We start from the raw sequence: 8327 nt of genomic DNA, 5'->3' as shown, positions 1-8327 counted from the left end.
GAGAGAGGTGAATGTCACTACAAGCAGTTGAACATCTCCATAGAGAATCTAAGAAGTCTCAACACGCCAATCACATTAAGGTTCCTCCACCCCACTCGAGACCTCCCTGGAAATATGGATCCCCCCCCCCAGCCTCCACAGAGTCAGTAGACTTTACCTTGATAGAAAGGGACTGTAGAGAGAGATCATGTATTAAGGGATATCACAAGGAATCAGGCATTGAGGATGACTAGAAAAAAAATCCAGACAAAGAGCCTGTTTTTTTTATGAGATTTGCTATAATTACATCATCTCCCCTTTCTTTTCCTCCTATATATCCCTTCATGTTCTTTCAAATTCATGATTGTTGTTACATATATATGTGTGTGTAACATATATATGCATATCTATTCCTAAACATAACCATATAACCTGCTTAATCTGTATGATATATATATATGTATATACATATATATGGTTGGCCATTTAGTATTGGATAATCTATAGGGTGTTCTTCCCTAGGGAAGACATTTTGTTCCAATCTGAGCATTCCTTAGTTGATGACAGAGTTATAAAATAATCCCACACTAGTTCAGAATTATATATAATAAAAGTTTATTTATTTATGGATAGACTCACAGATTACAGTCCTAGATCTTAGTACCCTTGCATGAACAGGGAACAGGAACCAAATCTAGCAGCCAGAAGTGAGAGCCAGAAGCAAGAGAGAGGGAGAAAGAGAGGGCACACATTTTACATCCACATTTAAAGTATAAGAGACCACACCAAAGTGGGCTGGTATCTTAAAGACTATTTGCTGAAAGAGCTTCCACAACACCTCCCCCTTTTGTTTAAATAAGAGAGTTCCAAACCCAATATAAGACTATGTATACTAAGAACAGATATCAAGTATAAAGTTAGCATTGCAACTAGCATAAACAGTATGAATCAAGGAACATATCCTGATGTTTTAATAAACATTCTATCCTAAGGAGTCTAACTCTTGTCTTGGAAATAGCTTGGCTAAATCATAAGCAGATGATAACTATGACTATCTAATCTTCAACCCTATCAAAGGTCTGAGAAGGGAGATAATATTACTTGAGTAGGCAGGAAGTGAATGCAATCAAGCAGCTTCCAAAATGTGCAGTAGATGACAGAGACAACTGGCTGTATAAGCAATCACCCAAATTCTCATTTGCAATGTTGAAGCAACCAACTTTGGCTCAGGATTATAGTAACTGGCAGACCATTTCAGAGCCTGAAAATTTTTCAAAATATCTTACCCTGTCTTGGCGAGGTTTGGTAGTCTTTTTTTTCTTGTATCCTGATTGTCCAGTACAGACATCATGCACCTTGTCAGTGGCCAGGGCATGGACAGTTCCTTGCCAAAGGCAAGTTGTGCCAAGAAGAAAACAAACTCCAAGTAGTTAAGTTGTCTTTGGTGATCAACCCTCTCTCAGGAATAGATCAGTGCTGCCAGGATCAATTGTGTCTTATGTCAATAGAATCCTAAGTTATTTATATGTGATATTCTACAAATATGTGAAGTTGTTGAAGGTTACCTATCTATGCAGAATATAATCTCTATGTGTCTAAAGACCTAATTAGTCTGACTAAAAGTATAACAAACCTGAAGGACTATTGACTTATAATAATTAATAGCTATATAACTTAAATATTAAGACTTCATATCAGAATATTAAACAATCTTTAAACAACTATGCAGCAAAGAGGAAAATAACCTCAAAATGCCAACAATGTATAAATATCTTGATCAGAGGTAGAAAAACATATAATGTGATATGATAAATATATCCTAAAATTGTATCAATAATCAAAATGTCTTAAACAGAGGTATTAACATTTATGCAAACAATCTAACAAAATAACTTTGCACAGGTGTACAGATATTGTAAACAGAAATAGGAGCATATTCAATATAACAAATAATAATTTGAAATTGTATCAATATACCAAAATCTAGATCAATGTAAATTGTCCATAAATAATAGCTCATAAGTATTCACTCTATTACTCACTGTTATTATTAGTATAAGTTCACATAAATCTACCTATTATCCTATTCAGTTTGTCCTTTTTTTTATCTCTAGGCCTACATAAATTTCTACACAAACCCCCAACCCTGTAAGAGTAATAATCAACCCCTAAATGGTGTTCCTAACCATAAGACCAAACTTTGTTGGGAGAGAGGATGGCATCTTCTAAAATTGCTTCCAACTGTCTTTGGAGCAATGTTCTTTCTATGGGATCCTGTAAAAGTAAAATGATGGTTAAGTTTCAAGATTGTTGTTTTGCCTCAACAAATATAAAAAAATTGGAGTAACTCAATATACCTTGTCAGATCACCATGATTTAAAACTAGAAGTCAACAGCAATACTAATTCCAGAAAACCCACAAACACATGGAACTTAAACAATGCTCACCTGAATCATCAATGTGTCAAGGAAGAAATAAAGGGAGAAAGTAAAGACTTTCTAAAATTCAATGAAAATGACCACACAACATATCCAAATTAATGGGACACAATGAAAGCAGTGTTAAGAGAAAAGTTCATAGCACTAAACACCTACATAAAGAAGCTGGAAAAATCCCACACTAGTGAATTAACAGAATATTTGAAAACATCAGAACAAAAAGAAGCACACTCACAAATAGAACTAGATGGCAGGAAATAATCAAATTGAGAGCTGAAATCAACAAAATAGAAACAAAGAAAACAATACAAAGCATCAATGAGACAAAGAGTTGGCTCTTCGAGAAAATCAACAAAATAGGCAAACCTTTATCCAAACTAACCAAAAGGCAGAGGGGGAATATCTAAATTAACAAAATCAAAAATGAAAAGGGGGACATAACAACAGACAGGAAGGAAATACAGAGAATCATCAGGTCATATTTAAAAAACCTGTACTCTACAAAACTGGAAAATTTAAAGGAAATGGACAATTTTCTGGATAAATATCACTTACCAAAATTAAATCAAGACCAGATAAGCAAATTGAACAGACCTATAACTGCTGAAGAAATAGAAACAGTCATCAAAAGTCTCCCAACCAAAAAAGGCCAGGACCAGATGGTTTTAGCTCAGAAAGACTTTCAAAGAAGAACTGATACCAACACTCCTCAAATTATTCCACACAATAGAAACAGAAGGAACATTGCCAAACTCTTTTTTTGAGGCTACAATTACCCTGATACCCAAATCACAGAAAGACATTACTAAAAAAGAGAATTACAGACCAATCTCACTCATGAACATTAATGAAAAATACTAAATAAAATACTGGCAAATCAAATCCAAGAACACCTCAGAATCATCATCCACCATGATCAAGTCAGCTTCATCCCACAGATGCAGGGATGGTTCAAAATACGAAAATCTGTTAACGTAATCCACCATATAAACAAACTGAAAAATAAAAACCACATTATCATCTCATTAGATGCTGAAAAAGCTTTTGACAAAATACGACATCCCTTCATGATAAAGGTCTTGGAGAGAGCAGGGATACAAGGATCATACCTAAACATAATAAAGCAAGCCAACAGCCAACATCAAACTACATAGAGAGAAATTCCCAGTGATTCCACTGAAATCAGGAACAAGACAAGATTGTCCACTCTCTCCATATCTATTCAATATACTACTTGAGGTTCTAGCTAGAGCAATAAGACACCAAGAAAAGATCAAGGGGATAAGAAGAAGTCAAGCTTTCACTGTTTGTTGATATAATAGCTTACATAAGCGATCTCAAAAATTCTACCAAGGAACTTCTACAACTCATAAACACTTTCAGTAATGAATCAGGATACAAGATTAACTCAAAAAAATTGTTAGCCCTCCTATACACAGATGACAAAAGGGCTAGAGAAGAAACCAGAGATTCAACACCCTTCACAATAGCCACAAATAGCGTAAAACATCTCGGAGTAACTCTAACAAAATAAGTAGAAGACTTGTATGACAAGAACTTTAAATCTTTGAAGAAAGAAATTGAAGAAGACCCCAGAAAGTGGAAAGATCTCCCATGCTATTGGATAGGCAGAAGTAAGAATGACAATCTTATCAAAAGCAATCTAAAGATTCAATGCAATGCCCACCAAAAATCTCAGCAAAATTCTTTACAGGTATTGAAAGAACAGTACTCAATTTCATATGAAAAAGCAAAAAACCCAGGATAGTCAAACCAATCCTGTACAATAAAAGAACTTCTGGAGGCATCACAATCCCTGACTTCAAAAAAAAAGTCATTTTTCCCACCCATCACCAAGCTCTCCACGCCACTCTACCTCAAACCCCTGGCATGGCTTTGTTCAGTTAAGCTGAATCACTCTCTCCTTGCTCTCCCAAACCCAGAAAATCCTCCTCTCCCACTGTCCTAGACAGTAAATCACTCTCTTACTCCTTCCCTAGCAGCTCTGATTATCCCTTGCCCCTTCAATCCTTCATGTGATGTATAGACAGGAGTACAGCTGAAACTCAGGAAGTCACACAAACGGGACAACAGCCACCTCTGACCAAGCTACTGGATAGGGCCCTCCTCCCAGGGATCATGTCATAACAAGAGGAACTTACTGTATTAGCTAGAGCACACTAACCTTGACTAAGGATCTGTTGGAAATACCTATTCAGGTGCCAAACACATCTTCCATACCATGCATTCCCACATGGAAGGAGAGGAGTCCTACCTGCCAAGGACTCATCTAGAATTAATCACAACTTGAATTTTTGTTGTTGTTGTTGTTGTTGAGACAGATATCCTTGTGTATCCCTGGCTGTACTGGAACTTGCTCTGTAGACTAGGCTGGCCTAGAATTCACAAAGAGCCTTCTGCCTATACCTCCCAAGTGCCAGGATTAAAGGTGTGTGATACCACCACGGCTTTTGAAGTTGTTTCAGGCTACCTTTTGTTCCCAGTGGGCAGATATCCTCCATTGCCAGGGGCACCAAGAATTTAATTCTGTCATTATTAGTCTAGAAAATCCTAAAGTTGACAGGGGAACTAAATTCCCAGTCATAAACCTCTCTTTGATCCTTTTTGCCTTGCCCATCTACCTCCTCCTTTCTCTTCTGAGGAAAAAAGAAAAGCTATCCAAAGAGGGACCAACCTCATATCACGGTTGGTTTGTTAAGGGTGGAAAATAATTTTACCTGAAAAAGATTTGCCATTTTAACAACCCTCCATAACAAATTCCATAGGGGCTACTGCCCCTAATCTATGCTCACAATTAATTGAAGATTTGTCCCTTCTCAGAAATCTCCATAAGGTTACCCAGTCCTGCCTGACATGCCCCAGGGCATCAGAACACTGCCTTTCGAGGTGAGACTGGACAGGACTGGGGGACTAATTTCACCCACAAGCCACCCATAAAAAAAGACTGAATATTTACTGGCTATGATAGAGACATTGTTGAGATGGGTAGAGGCTTTTTCTTGAATATCTAAAGGGACTGATTTGCTGATGAATTGAAGCCGTATCTGGGTGCCTATGTCTTCACCGACCCAACTGTATGTGTCACCTGTCTGTAAGCCTGTCTGCCTGCTTCTGGAGCCCCAAATGTGCCACCATTTGCCTGGGTACCTACTAGCATCTGCCTGGTGTTTCATGTGCTGATGAACAAAGTATGTCACATTGGCCTAAATAAATGAACCAGGGACAGGGGTAAGAAGGGAAGAAAGAGAGAGAGAGAGAGAGAGAGAGAGAGAGAGAGAGAGAGAGAGAGAGACTGATGGTGAAATAGGGACTGGAGAGGTGGGTCAGTGATTAACAGCACTTGCAGCTCTTGCAGAGAACCTGAGTTCCATTCAACCACATGGCAGCTCAAAACCATAACTTTAGTTCCAGGGAATCCAACTGTTTTTTGGCATCTGTGGGTACTAGGAACACACAAAGTGCATCATACATGCATGTAGGTAAAACCTTACAAATAAAAATTAAAATGAAAACATTTAAAAATAGAAAGCAGTCTATTGGGAGGAAAGGGATCATTGATGTGAGTAGAAAAAAGACAAGAGAAGATATCGGGGAGAATGTGATTATAAACATGACAGACATGTACAAAGTGTCATAATGAAACATTAGTGAGTCATATTTATTTTTATGAAGAAGGGGAATGAGGAAAGCACGTGGGCCTATTCATACACAGTGTAATCATGTGTTATTAGACAATTTGGTCATGATTTTATAGTACCATAAAAAGTTAATAATTTGATTAACTATAGAGATGCTTAGTGTTATATACTTACTTTTATGATGTCTGTTTATGAACATAAAAAGCAATTTGTGAGGTCATTAATTTTATGGCAAATAAAATCTAATCAATAGCCATAAAAATAGTGTGTAATAAAAAAACAAATAAGTGGTCAGAGTTGCAGTGAGACTAACTGAAACAGTCATGGCTTCACTGAGAGGGGTATGTATAGACTTAAGGTCACCAATGTAACAGATGATAAATGGGCCAAAAAAGAAATAAGAGAAACATCACCCTTCACAATAGCCAAAAATAACATAAAATACCTTGGGGTAATGCTAACCAAACAAATGAAAGACCTATATGACAAGAACTTAAAATGTTACAAAAAGAAATTTAAGAAGACACCGAAAAATAAAAAGATCTCCCATGCTCTTGAGTAGGTAAAATTAACATATTAAAATGGAAATCTTAACAAAAGCAATCTATATTCAATGTGATGCCCATCAAAATCCCAGGAAAATTCTTCACAGATCTTAGAAGAATAATACTCAACTTCGTATGGGAAACAAAAACCCAAGGAGAACCAAAACAGTCCTGTAAAACAAAAGAATTTCTGGAGGCATCACAGTCCTGAACTTCAAACTCTACTATAGAGCTACAGTAATGAAAACAGCCTGGTAGAGTAATGAAAACAGAGGGGAGGACAAATGGAATCTAATCAAAGACCTGGATTTCAATCCACACACCTACAAACAGTTGATTTTGACAAAGAAACTAACAATATAAAATGGGGGAAAAAAGAAAGCATATTCAACAAATGGTACTGGTATAACTGAATATCAGCATGCAGGAGAATGCAAATAGAACCATATTTATAGCCATGCAAAACTGAAGTCCAAATGGATTAAAGGCCTCAACACAAAACCAACCACAATGAACCTCATAGAAGAGAAAGTGGGAAGTGCACTTGAACGCATTGGCATAGGAGACCATTTCTTAAATATAATCCCAGTAGCATAGACACTGAGAGCAACAATTAATATATGGGACCTCCTGAAGCTGAAAATCTTCTGTAGAGCACGCTCAACACGATCAACAAGACAAAATGGCAGACTACATATTTAGAAAAGATCTTCATTAAACCCACATCAAACAGAGGACTAATCTCCAAAATATATAAAGAACTCAAGAAATTTGACATCGAAGGACTAAATAATACAATAAAAAAATGAGGTACAGACCTAAACAGAGAACTGTCAACAGCAAAATCTCAAAGGGCTAAAAGACACTTTAAAAATAGTCAACACCTTTAGTCATCAGAGAAATGCAAATCAAAACAACTCTGATATTCCATATTACACCTGTCAGAATGGCCAAGATCAAAAACACTGATGGCAGCTTGTGCTGGAGAGGATGTAGGGTAAGGGGAACGCTCCTCCATTGCTGGTGGGACTGCACACTTGTATAGCTGCTTTGGAAATCAGTATGGCAATATTTCCGAAAATTAGGAACCAACTCCCTCAAAATCAACAATACAGTTTTTGGGTATATAACCAAAAGACACTCAATCATACCACAAGGACATGTGCGCAACTGTGTTCATAGCAGCATTAGTTGTAACAGCCAGAACCTGGACACAACCTAGATGCCCCTCAACTGAAGAATGTATTAAAAAATGTGTTATATTTACACAATAGAGACTACACAATGGTAAAAAAAAATAATGACATCTTCAGATTTGGTGGAAAATGGATGGATTTGGAAAAAACATGTTGAGCTATGTAAACAAAATCAAGAAAGGCAAATATAGCATGCATTTACTCACAAGTGATTTTAGACACCAAGTAAAGAAAAAGCAGCTTACAGACCACAAACCCAGAGAGACTACAAAACAAAGAGAACCCTAAGAGAGATGTACATGGATCTACATAGGAAGGTAAGGAAGACAGGATCTTCTGAGTAAATTGGGAGTGTGGGGTCACAGGAGAGGTTAGAAGGGTAGAAGAAAGGAAGAGAGGAGAGTGGAGAATAATATAGCTCAATCAAAACAAGTAAAGATCATCACTATAAGGGACGAGAGACCTGACTGCAGACTTCGTGAATTATGACCCAAGAAAGCAAGAAGCTT

The sequence above is a fragment of the Microtus oregoni genome, unplaced genomic scaffold (assembly GCF_018167655.1).
Source record: "Microtus oregoni isolate MIOR12 unplaced genomic scaffold, Mior012 000004F_ref0000308, whole genome shotgun sequence".
Lineage (NCBI taxonomy): Eukaryota > Metazoa > Chordata > Mammalia > Rodentia > Cricetidae > Microtus > Microtus oregoni.
This window is presented reverse-complemented; position numbering follows the sequence as displayed.